Raw genomic sequence first — 18,977 nt, 5'->3', positions numbered from 1 at the left:
GGGGGGGGGGGGACAATGCCAATGTCACGCACATGAACGTGCATTTGATAGAGTTTTTCTACACTGCTAGTTTAAAGTAGGTCTTGTCCAGTTTGGATTAACTGTAAGTCCTATAGAGGCATGCACTCGTTGACAACAAGTAATGTGACCTACACCTCTTTTCATTATTTTGAAGTATTTCTTCATGTCTACCTAACTTACATTTTGTCTGTGGTAGCAAAAAAAACATAGTCAATGTTATCCCTTGTGTCCCCCATAGGAACAGGTTTAGCTCCAGCACCTGGAAAATGACCAGTGAGTCGTCTCTAAACAATTCACTCAACTAGAGATTGATGCAATCTCTCAGCTTTCGTTGCTAAAACTGGGTGGGGGAAATTTGAGAGTTAAAAAAAGAGCATACAGTATACCTGCTTATTTTTAAACTAGTACTTTTTGTCTCCTGAGTTGGCTCTTGTCGAGTAAGAGCTGACACGTTGTGACGCGTTTTGACGCGTTGTGAGCTTGTAGATCGGCTATTTTTGGCTAATGTTCCTCCCAGAATAATGGATGCTGGGGTTCGAGTAGTTAAGTACAGTACTTGAGTAAATGTACTTAGTTACTTTCCACCACTGCCGAGATCTGAGGGAAAACAAGAGTGAAGCCCAAGGCATCTTCTAGTCACCAGATGTGTCCCAAATGTCCCTTAGCTGAGTGATGTCATCTGCCAGGTAGCATCGCAAACACACAAACAGTGTTGTTTTTAATTAACCCAGGCCTTAGAGGCCATTTAAACACCACAAGGTTGAAAATTACAATAACAATTATTAACACAATTAATGATCACATTGGTCAATGCCTTGCTAGATTATAAATTATTATTTAATTGTTTATTTGATGAGGTTGTCAAAAGTGTAAGTGTAATACCTATTATACAATACAAATGTCTAATTCCCCTACAGTGTAGCGGCATGTTTTCATAAAGTTGCATACATGTCACATCATTGTGTAGGGCCTACAATGATGTGACATGTATGCAACTTTATGAAAACATGCCTAAATGTTGTATTGCTAATTCCCAATTAATATATTGGTAAACACACAAACACGCGTGTATGTGTTTTCGCATACGCAGTAATTAGTCATTTTAGTGGTCATTTATTGGTCTCATTATAATTTTTCAGGTAGATGGCATTTAGAGGAACAATAATCTAAAATCAGTCCATTTAAAACATTTCCGTGCATTCCGATTAATGTTGTGTGATATCAGTTTGTACCATCATTTGTAACTACATTGTAATAACATTTTTCAAATTAATTCAATGATTGTACAATTTCACTGATAGCAGATTTATTGGTATTATGCATTATTTTATTAGAATAATTAAATAATATTTGTATAATCATGTTATTGGTAATAATAAAAAAGTGCATTTTGACCCTGCTGACCCTGCATGACTGATATTTATTATCGTAGTGTTTCAATCATTATAGTTTATTCTTGTTAAGGAGAGCTCACACTACAAGATAATCAGGGTGATTTTGGGTCTGGGTTTCCCGTTCTAGTCCATGAGCCAGAGCCTTAAAATTGAGCAATTATCGAAAGAGTGGGCAAAGCCATAGCTATATTAAATTGTTTATAGGGTCAATATAAGTAAATAAATATATGATAACCTTTCCACAGGAGCAGCTTTTTCATAGTTATCACACATTTTGTTATTTTCCCCATACGCACATGATATGCAAATTAGGCATTTAGTCCATGAGCCAGAGCCACAAAATTGAGCCCGATATTGAATATTCCCTCGTTAAAAACTTTTGACTCCAACATCTTAACAAAATGAAATAAGAATGTTGACTCTGGCTTAGTCCAATGTTCCAATGTTGATTCTGGAAAGTTATGCACATTTGGTCATATTTTCCTAATGCCTAATTTGCATATTTAAATACACAATTTCAGAAAACTTGTAATACGATAAATCATTGTCTTCATGTAATCAACTGGGGAAGTTTCATTATGATAACTATTTTCTAAATTTTGATTTTTTTTCACCTGTGGTTAGGATAAGGATAATTCCTTTTAACAGGACATTCATTAAAGTCCTTGCGGGCTTGTTTCCAATGAGGGCCTGTGAGCAATTAGGGGTTAAGAGTCTTGCTCAGGGACAAATTTCATTTCATCGACACATATGCTGGCGTGGCCTGGAATCGTACCTGGGGCAACCAGGGCCTCTGGCTCCCTAGGCGGGCTCACTAACCACTCAGCTATGGCTGTCATGTGTGTATGGGGAAAATAACAAAATATGTGATAAATATGAAAAAGCTGCTCCTGTAGAAAGGTTATCATATATGTATTTACTTATATTGACCCTATAAACAATTTAATATAGGTATGGTTTTGCCCACTCTTTCGATAATTAAATCTTGTCTGGCTCATGGACTACTAGGCTGATTGGAAGTGATTATCTGGCAAGATTATCCTATAGAGTGAGTCATACATCTAGATCAGTGGTTCTCGAAGTGGCGTCCGGGGATATGGGCACAAAAGGGACACAGACAGACGTGTACAACGGGTACTCTGACAAAGCCCCTGACACTATGACTCAGACATATTGGTCGGATGGGCAGTGTGGCGTACGTAGGTGAGGGCTCTAGATATGTAGGACCACGTAGCGGCCGGAACCTCTACTATTTCCTTAACTGTAATCTTATTTAAGAATAGTTTTTACCATATTATGTACAAAATATTACAGCCATCTAACCTGCATAAAAGATGTACATTTTAGGCGATAAATATGCCATACAGTCGCTCAATTTGATTATAGTTTAAAAATGTAGTTTTCTCTATTCTGGAAGTAAGTTCCATAGAGTATTATTGAAGGCTGTTTCAGTCAGTTGCACTCTAGACAGTGTTTGTTTGTTTTTTCATTAAAAAAGCTGGTTAGTGTTGAAGGCGTTGATTTGTGCATCATGCAGGTTTTGACCCCCCCTTCGCCCACTGATAGGCAGGTAAGCCATTAGTCTCTAGTACAGTATGTCAGAAACTGAATCGAAAGACCACAAGGCTAATGGCCAAGAGCTGATTTAAATGACCTGTGTTGGCGTTAGAGTTGGGGTGGGTGGTTGGTGCTGGAGTGGTTGTGGATGAGGTCCCAATTTGGGCCTGCCTGTGATCTCACTCATCCCCACATCACAGGACTAGGGTTTCAAAACATTTAGTTTTGAAACGCTGAGGAAGGCCGACGTGCCGAAACGCGTTCGTTTCTCTAGATTGAATGCTGCTGCTGTGAATCTAATCTAAGAAAATAAATTAAGATATTAACTGAAGAGAGTGTTATCCTTTCATTGTATGTATCTCAAGAATCTGCACCCAGTTAAATTACAAGAGACTATTCTTCAAGACTCCCCCTGAGTAGAGCACGCCTTCTCCTGACGGTATTATCCGGTAGGAGAGTTGTCCTCAAGGTACTGTATATAACCTCATTAAATGGTCCAGTACAATTGTACGAACTAGTGGTTATGGTAGTAGTGGTGGTGGTAGTTGTAGTTGTACTGGTTAGAATGGGCAACATCACATCTGACCCCCTGAGCTTCATGGGGATCACCAGCGATTCCGCCAGTCATCAAATTATTGGCTTAGGAAAACTAAAAATTTTGGGGGTGAACTATCCCTTTAAGCCCTGCCTCCACTTCTGCCTCTGCCCAGATGTGTGTTACGTAATGCCAATAGGTGGCACAGCCAGGGGATGGCATAGCACTGATGGGCGGTGTGAAATATTACGTAATGCCATAAGGTGGTACAGGGGATCGCATAGCACTGTGTATAAAATGTAACAGCTGGACAATGGATTTGGGAAGGGGGGTCAGACAGAGGAGGACAGTCATGAGGGCTTCTCTAGTCACACACTTGTTTTCATACCTGTTCTTGACCTCGATATTGTTCTCTTCATTCTCTGCTTTGTCTTCCTCACCTTCCTCTTCTTGTGAGTTACAGGAACAGTTTGATCTGAACAACATTTACAGGGCTGGGGACTTTGTTCTGGGTGGCTTGTTTGCGTTCCACTACATCCCTGACTACCCTGAGCCGCCTTTCACCTCCAAGCCACAGCAGCCCACTTGCATTGGGTGAGTAGTACAGTATATCACAAATATATTGTTACTGTTGGGCAGAAACCTTGTATGTCCAAAACTGTTACTTTTCTGGAATTGGGAAGAAAAATATGCGTTCTGATTGATCCAATATACTAGTTATCTGGTTAATACTTTTCATGGGTTGAAACCCACAGACACACATAATCACTCCCCATATGACTAGGGGTTTGTGCCCGACAGCAACGATATTCAATAGCAAGTAAGAGAGCAGGTAAATTGTTTTGATAGAGACTATATTATTTCTACAACGATAAATATTCAAGGTTACAGTGGCACTTTGGTCTGTTAGTTTTTTCATTCCAGGGTTCAGACAGGCCCAGGCCATGGCTTTTACCATCAATGAGATCAACAGAAACCCCAGACTACTACCCAATGTGACTCTGGGATATAGTCTCTATCCTACCTGTCTCGTGCTGGGACTTGGCTTCCGTTCGACATTGTCAATGGTCAGTGGGAGAGATCACCAGTTTGATTTGGATGAGCGCTGTGCTGGGTCCCCTCCAGTCATCGGTATTGTGGGTGATGGTATCTCAGCCAATTCTATTGCCATCTCTAGTGTATTAGGTTTGTACAGAGTGCCCATGGTGAGTTTACTACTTGAAACGTCTTTTACAGTACCATTGCCAGGTTTGCTGCTTACATTCATATATAGTTTTGTTATAGCTTGAAAGGCATAGAGCATATCTCTGCTGTCCGGCAGAAACCAAAACAACTCCAAAATATTTTCAGCAAATAAAAAAAAGTTGAGTTAGGAGGTTTTGTTCATCATTGATAAGAACAGCTGAATGGACCTCCAAGCTCACAATGAGGTTGGAGGTCAAAAGGGGGTGTTCAATGGCCCTGATTTATGGAAAAAAATGCAAAAGTGTCAAAATGGAGTTAGCTGGTTTCTGCCGAACAGCAACGATATTTACTTTCAGCCAGAGCATTAGTGGAGCAGGCAGATTCTGAATGGAGGGTGGAGCGAGTTTTCACAAGGTCAGAGTGCAATAAAGTTGTGATTGAGGTTTGATTCTCTGCCCGGGCCTGAGAGTAGGAATCGTACTGTTATCTGTCCCTGAATTGGGTCATCATTCAGAATGCTATAACATTTTAACCTTACACCTTGTTAACTATGTTAAAATATACAAAATACATTGCATCATGTGTACACGACACATGTCCCTGGTCTCGTAAGATTCACATTTCCGCAAAGTCTGATTGTTACTTCCTTGTGTCAGGTATGTTGTTTTCACCATCAGTCAATCAAAGGTTACAATGTGAAATGTGTATTTGTGTTATATTTATAGCTGCTTATAGTAGGGGGTACTAAGCACAAAAAATGGCCAAATCGTTACGCGGCGGATAAAAGCATGAAATTTGATACAGATGTCCCTTGGGTCATCCTAAAACATCCTAGAAGGGGTGCCCAAAAAAATCTTAAACAGGAAGTGAGTTATGGACAAAATTAAAAATGGCCACCTAAACTGTTGACCGTTGACTCAAAAGACACCAAAAGAATCTCCAAAAAGCATAAAATTTGGCACATATGTCCCTTGGGTCATCCTAAGACATCCTAGAAGGGGTGCCCAAAAAAATCTGATACAGGAAGTGATTTATTGACTAAATTGAAAATGGCCGCCTAGTGTTGTCGATTGACTCAAAAGACAACTAAAGAATCTCATAAAAGCATACAATTTGGCACACATGTCCTTTTGGTCATCCTAAGACATCCTAGAAGGGGTGCCCAAAAAAATCTTAAGCAGGAACTGAGTTATTGACAAAATTGAAAATGGCCGCCTACAGTGTTATCTATTGACTCAAAAGACAACTAAAGAATCTCATAAAAGCATGCAATTTGGCAAACATGTCCCTTGGGTGATCCCAAGACATCCCAGAAGGGGTGCCCAAAAAAATCTTAAACAGGAAGTGAGTCATTGACAAAATTGAAAATGACCGCTTACAGTGTTGTCGATTGACTCAAAAGACAACTAAAGAATCTCATAACAGCATACAATTTGGCATACATGTCCCTTGGCTCATCCTAAGACATCCTAGAAGGGGTGCCTGAAATTATCTGAAACATGAAGTGAGTTATTGACTAAATTGAAAATGGCCGTGTACAGTGTTGACAGATGATGCAAAAGACACTCATAAAAAATTATCTCATAAAAGCATGAAATTTGGTACAAATGTCCCTTGGGTGATCTGAATGCATCCTAAGGGGTGCCAAAAAAAGTTTTAATAGTCTCTCAATGGAAAACACTCCTCCCACACGGGCTGCACTGCTACAATATTCAAATCGAGCAGCCAATCTAGCATTTGGTCCAGAAGCCTGAAAGGTATGCAATCTCTACCATCTCCTGACAAATATGGATGGATTAAAGTCGCTGATTCGTGGACACCTTTATGGATACTCTTGCCAGAGGCTGCTTAAGTTTGTAGAGAACTCAAGTGTGGCTGCAAAGCTGAGCCCTTCTGTTCGAGAAAGTGTAGATGCCGGGATGCTGGGTTACCTTGCAGAGCATTATGCCAATGTGCTGGTAATTGCGAAATGGCACACATGAATACATGTAGTTACTAAACACTAATCACAAAAAAAACAGTAATGATCAAGAAGAAAATACATGAGAAGATAGTGTAAAACAAGCAAGAAGATGTAGAGTGCAAAATAAATAAGATGCAGAGAGTAAAATAAGAATATGCAGAGTAAGATAAGATGCAGAGTAAAATAAATAAGAATATGCAGAGAGTTAGATAAATAAAGAAGATTCAAAGAGTACAATAAAAAAATAATGCAGAAAGTAAAATAAATAAGTGATGTAGAAATTAAAACAGAAGGTAGACTACAAAATACGGCAGGTTATGCACTGCACTGCATAACCTGTCGTATTGGTCTGCATAATATGCAGACTGCCATGGTCAACTGTTTAAACAGCCATTTAGAATTTCTTCAACATGGTCCCTTCCTAAAAAGTTTAATAAACAAGCAAACAAACAAATAAATAACCCCTTCTAGGATATATTAAGAAGCACTCAATGTACGTACCAAATGATACACTTTTATGACGTCCCTTTATGTTTTCTTTTGTGTCAACTGCTTTAGGCGGTCACTTCCTGTTTAAAACCTTTTTGTGCACCCCTTGTAGGATGCGTTCAGATCACCCAAGGGACATTTGTACCACATTTCATGCTTTTATGAGATTCTTTAGGTATCTTGCATCATCTTTCAACACTGTAGGCGGCCATTTTCAATTTAGTCAATAACTCACTTCCTGTTTCAGATTATTTTGGGCACCCCTTCTAGGATGTGTTAGGATGACCCAAGGGACATATGTGCCAAATTGTATGCTTTTTGGAGATTCTATAGGCTTTTTGAGTCAATCGCCAACACTGTAGGCGGCCATTTTCAATTTAGTCAATAACTCACTTCCTGTTGAAGACTTTTTTGGGCACCCCTTCTAGGATGTCTTAGGATGACCCAAGGGACATGTGTGACACATTTTATACTTTTTGGAGATTCTTTAGTTGTCTTTTGAGTCAATCGACAACACTAGGCGGCCATTTTCAATTTGGTCAATAACTCACTTCCTGTTTCAGATTTTTTTGGGCACCCCTTCTAGGATGTCTTAGGATGACCCAAGGGACATGTGTGCCACATTTTATGCTTTTTGGAGATTCTTTTGGTGTCTTTTGAGTCAACGGTCAACAGTTTAGGTGGCCATTTTGGATTTTGTCCATAACTCACTTCCTGTTTAAGATTTTTTTGGGCACCCCTTCTAGGATGTTTTAGGATGAGCCAAGGGACATCTGTATCAAATTTCATGCTTTTATCCGCCGCGTAACGATTTTTCACTTAGTGCCCCCTACTATTACAATGCACTGCTTTAGTGAGTCTGTAGAAATGCTTTTGGGAGAGAGACAGGGAGAGAGGGGAGGGGGGTAGTAGGCTATATTTTCTGCATCCAGTGGACATGTGTTAAAAGAAAAGGTATAATACTTATAATATAGAACAGATGTTTTGTACCTTTTGTGTAGGTCAGATACTATGCCACCTGCGCCTGTCTGAGTGACCGTAACCAGTTCCCGTCCTTCTTTCGAACAATCCCAAGTGACGCCTTCCAGGTAAACTTCTTCTTATAATTAGATCTTGGTATCAAGTAGTACACACTTAACAAATACCTCCCCCTAGTGAGTGTAATACGATATTGCACATATGGATTAGGGATTTGTGCAGTGACTGTGTCTGATGTTTTCAAATGATTTTGTAACAGACTACATGATATAGTTTAAACATCTAAGGAAACACATAAAACAGCCACAGGACTATATTTGTTTTAAGAAAAAAAAAGATGGTCATAATATGGAATGATAAAGTTACAAAATGATATAGGCTTTATCCTCAAAATGTGAACGGAACAGAATGTGAACATATTGCTGTTGCAGTAAATCAGAGAAGAGTAAATTTACTCAGAACGCATTTTCTCTGGCCAAGGTGGCACACTGCATGGCTTGTTATTTACCTCCATAAGAGCAAATTATTCCTCCCATGTCTGTTGTTTGATGATTTGTCTTTGTCCTCAATGAAAGGAGAATTATGATATTTTCATTGGTAGTTGCTGTGGCAATAAAGGGCCACAAACAAACAGTAGGCTACTGTATTTTTTTTTATTAAAGTGTCAAATCACAACAAGTTGTCTCAAGACACTTTACATGTAGAGCAGAGACCCGACAGTCCCACCCTGAGCAAGCAATTTTGCGACAGTGGCAACGAAAAACTCCCCCTTAACTGGAAGAAACGTCAGGCAGACCCTAGGCTCTAGGGTGGGCGGCCTTCTTCCTCGACCGTGTCGGGGGGAAAGAAGAGAGAGAGAGGGAGAGACAGAGGAGAGATAGAAAGAGATACAAGTAGTAACAATAACAATAGTAGCAAATATAATAGTGTAAGATAGTATATGATAATATAATATAGTACAACAATAATGTGTATGCAGTATATGGTATAATATAAGAATGTTAAGATAATATACAGTATAGTGTAGTGGTATAGTGTAATGTAGTAGAAATCCACGGTCGTGCTCCATGGAGAGGCCCGGTCCGGATGACTATAGGGTGAGTCTATACACTTCGGCTATAGGCTTTATCATAGAGAAAGGTTTGCATGTATGAAGCATGTGGACCTAATTTAGGCCCAACTTTTCCTTCCATTCTTTATCCACTCAGGTGCGAGCTATGCTCCAGATTATGAGGCGGTTCAGGTGGACCTGGGTAGGAATGGTGATTATCGATGATGACTATGGACACAACGCTGCCAGATCCTTACAGGCTGAGCTGGACCAGACTGGTTTGGCTTGTCTAGCGTATGTGGAGGTTGTGCCCATGGACTATAAACCAGCTGAACTTCAGAGGACTGTCACCGTGATGAAGAAGTCCACAGCTCGTGTGGTCATTGGATTTGCTTATCGGGGCCTTATGGTTACTCTCATGGAGGAGGTTAGGGTTAACACACAAGTTAATGATGGGATTCATGATTATAAGGAATCTAAAATTTGCTATATTGAAGTGAAGACATTATTTCTGAAATAAATGTGGTTGCGTTGTTATTTTATTTCTCTCGGTTCATTAATTCAAATGCTCAGCAATTGTTTATTTTTTCTTTAACAATTTTTCTTATTATGCGTTTGCTTTTGGTCTCTGTATTTCTCTACCCAATAAGGGAAAAAAAGAATAACAGTCACCAGTCACAAATCTCGCTGTTATAACTAAATGTTATAAAGTCTGTCTGTGGGTTTTATGAATATTTAACCGGGCGTGATCGGGCTTTTGCGGCCCGGGCACCTAAGGTTCTGGAATGGAAGGATTTCAGGCTAGCAAAGTCAGTGTCATGTTTGAAATCACTTCTGAAAAATTATTTTGATAACCAGACCTTTTCTTAGATTGTATTATTATTATTATTATTATTATTATTGTTATTATTATTATTATTATTATTATTACACTTATTATTATTATTATTATTATTATTATTATTATTATTATTATTATTATTATTATTATTATTACGGGGCCAGAGCTCTCAGCTCTGGACCTGTTTTAATGTTCCCCTCTTTTTTCTTCCGCCACTTTGGCAGTTCTGGCTGAACCGTGCATACGCTTTTTACGAAACTTGGCCATATGGTAGATGGTCATGAAAAACTATCAAGAAATAATTCTCACAATCTTTCGTCAAAAGGTGGCGCTATAGCAAAATGCCAACTTTGAACAGGTACAACTCATGCCCTGTTTGACCTACAGCCATGAAACTTCAATATACATATGCGTCTACTCATGATCAACAACTTTCACACTCTGACTTTTGACCTCTGACCTTTAGATCTCCCACCATTTTGAATAATATGAAAAACAGTTAAAACCTATCTCCTCCTGGGATTTTTTAGTAATCTGCACGAAACGTTTTACACATGAACTTTGAACTATGCCGAAAAACTGATGCAAAAGATTTTCCATAAGTGAAAAAATGAAGCTTTAATGAGCCAATGAATATTGCAGTTTTATGACAATTATTCATCTGCCCCTAACACATACATGCAGACTCACATTTCTTTGAAACTTTGCGGTAATGTTGAGGGTCATTCCAAATATCACTGAAACCAATCTTACTCCAATTGGTCAAAGGGGGGCGCTATAGCGATTTTTTTTTAATGCAAACTTTAAACAGGCAAAAGTCATGCCTCGTTTGGCCGACAGCCATTAAACCTGCTTACACATGTGCCTTGACTCATGAGGAACACATGTATCACGTTAACCAGTAAGCTCCGCCCTTAGATTGTCTGCAATTTTGAGCAGTTGAAAACACTTAAACCCAGGATTTTTCAGCTATTTGCGTGAAACTGTATCATCTGTGTGATCTCTTTTCACAGGTTCTTGTCTGTTGTCCAATGGCTTCTCCCTTAAGCGAGTGCCTCACGACCGCAAGGTTGCCGGTTTCAAGCCTCACTTGATGCAGACTCATTTAAGTTGAATTGCAAAAAACATGACTGTATCAATGAATACATATGCAAACGGTAAAGATAACATGAAATGCTTATTTGAGAGTATGTTTTTTCAATGTATGACGTACTTCATTGTGAAAATATCCGATCTACAATCTCACAACTTTTCAGATAGCAACGTTTTTGTGAGCTTGTAGATCGGCTGCTTTCACTGGTTTCGGTTTCGAGGAGACATACAATTTCTGCTATTGGTAAATGGTTTGTGAACGAGTGATCTTAGTGTTAGTGAAACAGGGGCTTGGTTCATGACAGAAGGCAAAAGTGTATGATCTTCAACAGACAACTTCAGCCTGGATGAAGCTATAGCACTACTGTAGTGTCTCATTCTGTGAGTCCGAAGGTTGAGAGTTTGATTCCTGTCAATGGCAATAGGTTGAGCTGTCTGTTTCTCTCACTCTGTCTGTCTATCTGGCTCTGTCTGTAGGTGGGTCATTCCACTTTTCAATTGCATCGCACAAAACATGACTGCATCAAATATGCTGGTGCAATTTTTTATTGACAGAGACATTCTCATAGTTTAATTCAGACTGGAGGAGAACCAGATGTCTGCTTTTCACATGGCGCGATGTATCTCTCTCTCTCTCTCGTCGTCTCGTCTCGTCTCTCTCTCTCTCTCTCTCTCTCTCTCTCTCTCCTCTCTCTCTCTCTCCTCTCTCTCTCTCTCTCTCTCCTCTCTCTCTCTCTCTCTCTCTCTCTCTCTCTCTCTCTCTCTCTCTCTCTCTCATTCACCAGGTCAGGTCTGTTGGTCCAATGGCTTCTCGCTTAAGTGTGTGCCTTAGAACCTCAAGGTTGCCAGTTCAAGCCCCACTTGATGCAGACTTCATTTAAGTTGCATTGCACACAACATGATTGTGTCAATTAATGCAAGTGCAATTGTTAAAGATAACCTGAAATGCTTATTTGAGAGTATGTCTTTTCAATGTATGACATAGTTCATTCTGAAAATAAGCCGATCTACAATCTCAAACTTTTCAGATAGCAACGTGTTTCTGAGCTTGTAGAATCGGCTGCTTTCACAGGTTCACTTTTATCTTCAACAGACAACCTCAGCCTGTACAAAGCTATAGCACTATAGGTAGTGTTGCAGCTTGTCAATCCGAAGGTTCAGGGTTCGATTCCTGTTAATGGCAATAGGTTGAGATGTCAATTCCGCTTCATCTCCTCTTCAATCTATTATGTTTCCAAGTCTCTCTCTCTCTTCAATCTATTCCGTTTCCATGTCTCTCTCGCTCTCTCCCTCTCTTCCCTTCAATCTATTCCGTTTCCATGTCTCTCTCTCTCTTCAATCTATTCCGTTTCCATCTCTCTCTCTCTCTCTCTCCTCCTCTCTCTCTCTCTCCTCTCTCTCTCTCTCTCTCTCTCTCTCTCTCTCCTCTCACCAGGTCAGGTCTGTTGGTCCATGGCTTCTCGCTTAAGTGTGTGCCTTAGAACCTCAAGGTTGCCAGTTCAAGCCCCACTGATTGCAGACTTCATTTAAGTTGCATTGCACACAACATGATTGTGTCAATTAATGCAAGTGCAATTGTTAAAGATAACCTGAAATGCTTATTTGAGAGTATGTCTTTTCAATGTATGACATAGTTCATTCTGAAAATAGCCGATCTACAATCTCAAAACTTTTCAGATAGCAACGTGTTTCTGAGCTTGTAGATCGGCTGCTTTCACTGGTTCACTTTTATCTTCAACAGACAACCTCAGCCTGTACAAAGCTATAGCACTATAGTAGTGTTGCAGCTTGTCAATCCGAAGGTTCAGGGTTCGATTCCTGTTAATGGCAATAGGTTGAGATGTCAATTCCGCTTCCATCTCTCTTCAATCTATTATGTTTCCAAGTCTCTCTCTCTCTCTTCAATCTATTCCGTTTCCATGTCTCTCTCGCTCTCTCCCTCTCTCCCTTCAATCTATTCGTTTCCATGTCTCTCTCTCTCTTCAATCTATTCCGTTTCCATGTCTCTCTCTCTCTTCAATCTATTCCGTTTCATCTCTCTCTCTCTCTCTCTCTCTCTCTCTCTCTCTCTCTCTCTCTCTCTCTCTCTCTCTCTCTCTCTCTCTCTCTCTCTCTCTCTCTCTCTCTCATATTCACCAGGTCAGGGTCTGTTGGTCCAATGGCTTCTCGCTTAAGTGTGTGCCTTAGAACCTCAAGGTTGCCAGTTCAAGCCCCACTTGATGCAGACTTCATTTAAGTTGCATTGCACACAACATGATTGTGTCAATTAATGCAAGTGCAATTGTTAAAGATAACCTGAAATGCTTATTTGAGAGTATGTCTTTTCAATGTATGACATAGTTCATTCTGAAAATAGCCGATCTACAATCTCAAAACTTTTCAGATAGCAACGTGTTTCTGAGCTTGTAGATCGGCTGCTTTCACTGGTTCACTTTTATCTTCAACAGACAACCTCAGCCTGTACAAAGCTATAGCACTATAGGTAGTGTTGCAGCTTGTCAATCCGAAGGTTCAGGGTTCGATTCCTGTTAATGGCAATAGGTTGAGATGTCAATTCCGCTTCCATCTCTCTTCAATCTATTATGTTTCCAAGTCTCTCTCTCTCTCTTCAATCTATTCCGTTTCCATGTCTCTCTCGCTCTCTCCCTCTCTCCCTTCAATCTATTCCGTTTCCATGTCTCTCTCTCTCTTCAATCTATTCCGTTTCCATCTCTCTCTCTCTCTCTCTCTCTCTCTCTCTCTCTCTCTCTCTCTCTCTCTCTCTCTCTCTCTCTCTCTCTCTCTCTCTCTCTCTCACCAGGTCAGGTCTGTTGGTCCAATGGCTTCTCTCGCTTAAGTGTGTGCCTTAGAACCGCAAGGTTGCCAGTTCAAGCCCCACTTGATGCAGACTTATTTAAGTTTGCATTGCACACAACATGATTGTGTCAATTAATGCAAGTGCAATTGTTAAAGATAACCTGAAATGCTTATTTGAGAGTATGTCTTTTCAATGTATGACATAGTTCATTCTGAAAATAGCCGATCTACAATCTCAAAACTTTTCAGATAGCAACGTGTTTCTGAGCTTGTAGATCGGCTGCTTTCACTGGTTCACTTTTATCTTCAACAGACAACCTCAGCCTGTACAAAGCTATAGCACTATAGGTAGTGTTGCAGCTTGTCAATCCGAAGGTCAGGGTTCGATTCCTGTTAATGGCAATAGGTTGAGATGTCAATTCCGCTTCCATCTCTCTTCAATCTATTATGTTTCCAAGTCTCTCTCTCTCTCTTCATCTATTCCGTTTCCATGTCTCTCTCGCTCTCTCCCTCTCTCCCTTCAATCTATTCCGTTTCCATGTCTCTCTCTCTCTTCAATCTATTCCGTTTCCATGTCTCTCTCTCTCTTCAATCTATTCCGTTTCCATCTCTCTCTCTCTCTCTCTCTCTCTCTCTCTCTCTCTCTCTCTCTCTCTCTCTCTCTCTCTCTCTCTCTCTCTCTCTCTCTCTCTCTCTCTCTCATATTCACCAGGTCAGGTCTGTTGGTCCAATGGCTTCTCGCTTAAGTGTGTGCCTTAGAACCTCAAGGTTGCCAGTTCAAGCCCCACTTGATGCAGACTTCATTTAAGTTGCATTGCACACAACATGATTGTGTCAATTAATGCAAGTGCAATTGTTAAAGATAACCTGAAATGCTTATTTGAGAGTATGTCTTTTCAATGTATGACATAGTTCATTCTGAAAATAGCCGATCTACAATCTCAAAACTTTTCAGATAGCAACGTGTTTCTGAGCTTGTAGATCGGCTGCTTTCACTGGTTCACTTTTATCTTCAACAGACAACCTCAGCCTGTACAAAGCTATAGCACTATAGGTAGTGTTGCAGCTTGTCAATCCGAAGGTTCAGGGTTCGATTCCTGTTAATGGCAATAGGTTGAGATGTCAATTCCGCTTCCATCTCTCTTCAATCTATTATGTTTCCAAGTCTCTCTCTCTCTCTTCAATCTATTCCGTTTCCATGTCTCTCTCGCTCTCTCCCTCTCTCCCTTCAATCTATTCCGTTTCCATGTCTCTCTCTCTCTTCAATCTATTCCGTTTCCATCTCTCTCTCTCTCTCTCTCTCTCTCTCTCTCTCTCTCTCTCTCTCTCTCTCTCTCTCTCTCTCTCTCTCTCTCTCTCTCTCTCTCTCTCTCTCTCTCACCAGGTCAGGTCTGTTGGTCCAATGGCTTCTCGCTTAAGTGTGTGCCTTAGAACCGCAAGGTTGCCAGTTCAAGCCCCACTTGATGCAGACTTAATTAAGTTGCATTGCACACAACATGATTGTGTCAATTAATGCAAGTGCAATTGTTAAAGATAACCTGAAATGCTTATTTGAGAGTATGTCTTTTCAATGTATGACATAGTTCATTCTGAAAATAGCCGATCTACAATCTCAAAACTTTTCAGATAGCAACGTGTTTCTGAGCTTGTAGATCGGCTGCTTTCACTGGTTCACTTTTATCTTCAACAGACAACCTCAGCCTGTACAAAGCTATAGCACTATAGGTAGTGTTGCAGCTTGTCAATCCGAAGGTTCAGGGTTCGATTCCTGTTAATGGCAATAGGTTGAGATGTCAATTCCGCTTCCATCTCTCTTCAATCTATTATGTTTCCAAGTCTCTCTCTCTCTCTTCAATCTATTCCGTTTCCATGTCTCTCTCGCTCTCTCCCTCTCTCCCTTCAATCTATTCCGTTTCCATGTCTCTCTCTCTCTTCAATCTATTCCGTTTCCATGTCTCTCTCTCTCTCTTCAATCTATTCCGTTTCCATCTCTCTCTCTCTCTCTCTCTCTCTCTCTCTCTCTCTCTCTCTCTCTCTCTCTCTCTCTCTCTCTCTCTCTCTCTCTCTCTCTCTCTCTCTCTCTCATATTCACCAGGTCAGGTCTGTTGGTCCAATGGCTTCTCGCTTAAGTGTGTGCCTTAGAACCTCAAGGTTGCCAGTTCAAGCCCCACTTGATGCAGACTTCATTTAAGTTGCATTGCACACAACATGATTGTGTCAATTAATGCAAGTGCAATTGTTAAAGATAACCTGAAATGCTTATTTGAGAGTATGTCTTTTCAATGTATGACATAGTTCATTCTGAAAATAGCCGATCTACAATCTCAAAACTTTTCAGATAGCAACGTGTTTCTGAGCTTGTAGATCGGCTGCTTTCCACTGGTTCACTTTTATCTTCAACAGACAACCTCAGCCTGTACAAAGCTATAGCACTATAGGTAGTGTTGCAGCTTGTCAATCCGAAGGTTCAGGGTTCGATTCCTGTTAATGGCAATAGGTTGAGATGTCAATTCCGCTTCCATCTCTCTTCAATCTATTATGTTTCCAAGTCTCTCTCTCTCTCTTCAATCTATTCCGTTTCCATGTCTCTCTCTCTCTTCATCTATTCCGTTTCCATCTCTCTCTCTCTCTCTCTCTCTCTCTCTCTCTCTCTCTTCAATCTATTCCGTTTCCATGTCTCTTTCTCTCTCTCTCTCTCTCTCTCCTCTCTCTCTCTCTCTCTCTCTCTCTCTCTTCAATCTATTCCATTTCCATGTCTGTCTCTCTCTCTCTCTCTCTCTCTCTCTCTCTCTCTCTCTCTTCAATCTATTCCGTTTCCATGTCTCTTTCTCTCTCTCTCTCTTCAATCTATTCCGTTTCCATGTCTCTCTCTCTCTTCAATCTATTCCGTTTCCATGTCTCTCTCTCTCTCTCTCTCTCTCTTTCTCTTCATCTATTCCGTTTCTCTCTCTCTCTCTTTCTCTTCAATCTATTCCGTCTCTCTCTCTCTCTCTCTTCAATCTATTCCGTCTCTCTCTCTCTCTCTTCAATCTATTCCGTCTCTCTCTCTCTTCAATCTAATCCGTCTCTCTCTCTCTCTCTCTCTCCTCATCTCTCTCTCTCTCTCTCTCTCTCTCTCTCTCTCTCTCTCTCTCTCTCTATTCACTGGCCCCGTATTATCGCTGCTTGCAGCTATATTTATTACGGGCCAGAGCTCTCAGCTCTGGACCTGTTTTAATGTTCCCCTCTTTTTTCTTCTCCCACTTTTGGCATACGCTTTTTACGAAACTTGGCCATATGGTAGATGGTCATGAAAAACTATCAAGAAATAATTCTCACAATCTTTCGTCAAAAGGTGGCGCTATAGCACTCAATTGAAAATGCCAACTTTGAACAGGTACAACTCATGCCCTGTTTGACCTACAGCCATGAAACTTCAATATACATATGCGTCTACTCATGATCAACAACTTTCACACTCTGACTTTTGACCTCTGACCTTTAGATCTCCCACCATTTTGAATAATATGAAAAACAGTTAAAACCTATCTCCTCCTGGGATTTTTTAGTAATCTGCACGAAACGTTTTACACATGAAACTTTGAACCTATGCCGAAAAACATGTGCAAAAGATTTTCCATAAGTGAAAAAATGAAGCTTTAATGAGCCAATGAATATTGCAGTTTTATGACAATTATTCATCTGCCCCTAACACATACATGCAGACTCACATTTCTTTGAAACTTTGCGGTAATGTTGAGGGTCATTTCAAATATCACTGAAACCAATCTTACTCCAATTGGTCAAAGGGGGGCGCTATAGCGATTTTTTGAAAATGCAAACTTTAACCAGGCAAAAGTCATGTCTCGTTTGGCCGACAGCCATTAAACCTGCTTACACATGTGCCTTGACTCATGAGGAACACATGTATCACGTTGACCAGTAAGCTCCGCCTTAGATTGTCCGCAATTTTGAGCAGTTTGAAAACACTTAAACCAGGATTTTCCAGCTATTTGCGTGAAACTGTATAATCTGAGCGATCTCCTTTTTCACAGTTTTTGTCTGTTGGTCCAATGGCTTCTCCCTTAAACGCGTGCCTCACAACCTGAAGGTTGCCAGTTCAAGCCTCACATGATGCAGATTCATTTAAGTTAAATTGCAAAAAACATGACTGTATCAATGAATACATGTGCAAACGGTAAAGATAACATGAAATGCTTATTTGAGAGTATGTTTTTTCAATGTATGACGTACTTCATTGTGAAAATAGCCGATCTACAATCTCACAACTTTTCAGATAGCAACGTTTTGTGAGCTTGTAGATCGGCTGCTTTCACTGGTTTCGGTTTCGAGGAGACATACAATTTCTCTATTGGTAAATGTTTTGTGAACAGAGTGATCTTAGTGTTAGTGAAACAGGGGCTTGGTTCATGACAGAAGGCAAAAGTTTATGATCTTCAACAGACAACTTCAGCCTGGATGAAGCTATAGCACTACAGGTAGTGTCTCAGCCTGTGAGGTCGAAGGTTGAGAGTTTGATTCCTGTCAATGGCAATAGGTTGAGCTGTCTGTTTCTCTCACTCTGTCTATCTGGCTCTGGTAGGTGGGTCATTACGGGGCCAGAGCTCAGCTCTGGACCTGTTTTAATGTTGCCCTCTTTTTTCTTCTGCCACTTTTCGCAGTTCTGGCTGAACCGTGCATACGCTTTTTACGAAACTTGGCCATATGGTAGATGGTCATGAAAAACTATCAAGAAATAATTCTCACAATCTTTCGTCAAAAGTGGCGCTATAGCAAAATGCCAACTTTGAACAGGTACAACTCATGCCCTGTTTGACCTACAGCCATGAAACTTCAATACACACATGCGTCTACTCATGATGAACAACTTTCACACTCTGACTTTTGACCTCTGACCTTAGATCTCCACCATTTTGAATTATATGAAAAACAGTTAAAACCTATCTCCTCCTGGGATTTTTTAGTAATCTGCACGAAACGTTTTACACATGAACTTTGGACCTATGCCGACAAACAAGCAGCAAAGATTTTCCATAAGTGAAAAAATGAAGCTTTAATGAGCCAATGAATATTGC

At 40.3% G+C, this 18,977-nt stretch overlaps 1 pseudogene across 1 annotated transcript in view; it reads left to right on the top strand.

The window, feature by feature from the left end:
* Positions 1–2,946: 2,946 nt before the first annotated feature.
* Positions 2,947–18,977, top strand: part of LOC308093635 (extracellular calcium-sensing receptor-like) — a 20,223-nt pseudogene continuing 4,192 nt past the window's right edge. Inside the window, exons 1-5 of the transcript in view lie at positions 2,947–2,985; positions 3,971–4,101; positions 4,520–4,712; positions 8,146–8,232; positions 9,331–9,600. The product of the transcript in view is annotated as an extracellular calcium-sensing receptor-like (transcript). The remainder of the gene's footprint in view (positions 2,986–3,970; positions 4,102–4,519; positions 4,713–8,145; positions 8,233–9,330; positions 9,601–18,977) is intronic.

Source organism: Gymnoscopelus braueri, assembly GCF_963280865.1.
Source record: "Gymnoscopelus braueri genome assembly, chromosome: 10".
NCBI classification, from domain to species: domain Eukaryota; kingdom Metazoa; phylum Chordata; class Actinopteri; order Myctophiformes; family Myctophidae; genus Gymnoscopelus; species Gymnoscopelus braueri.
The sequence above is the reverse complement of the archived record's forward strand: the minus strand, read 5'-3'. Positions and strand labels throughout refer to the sequence as shown.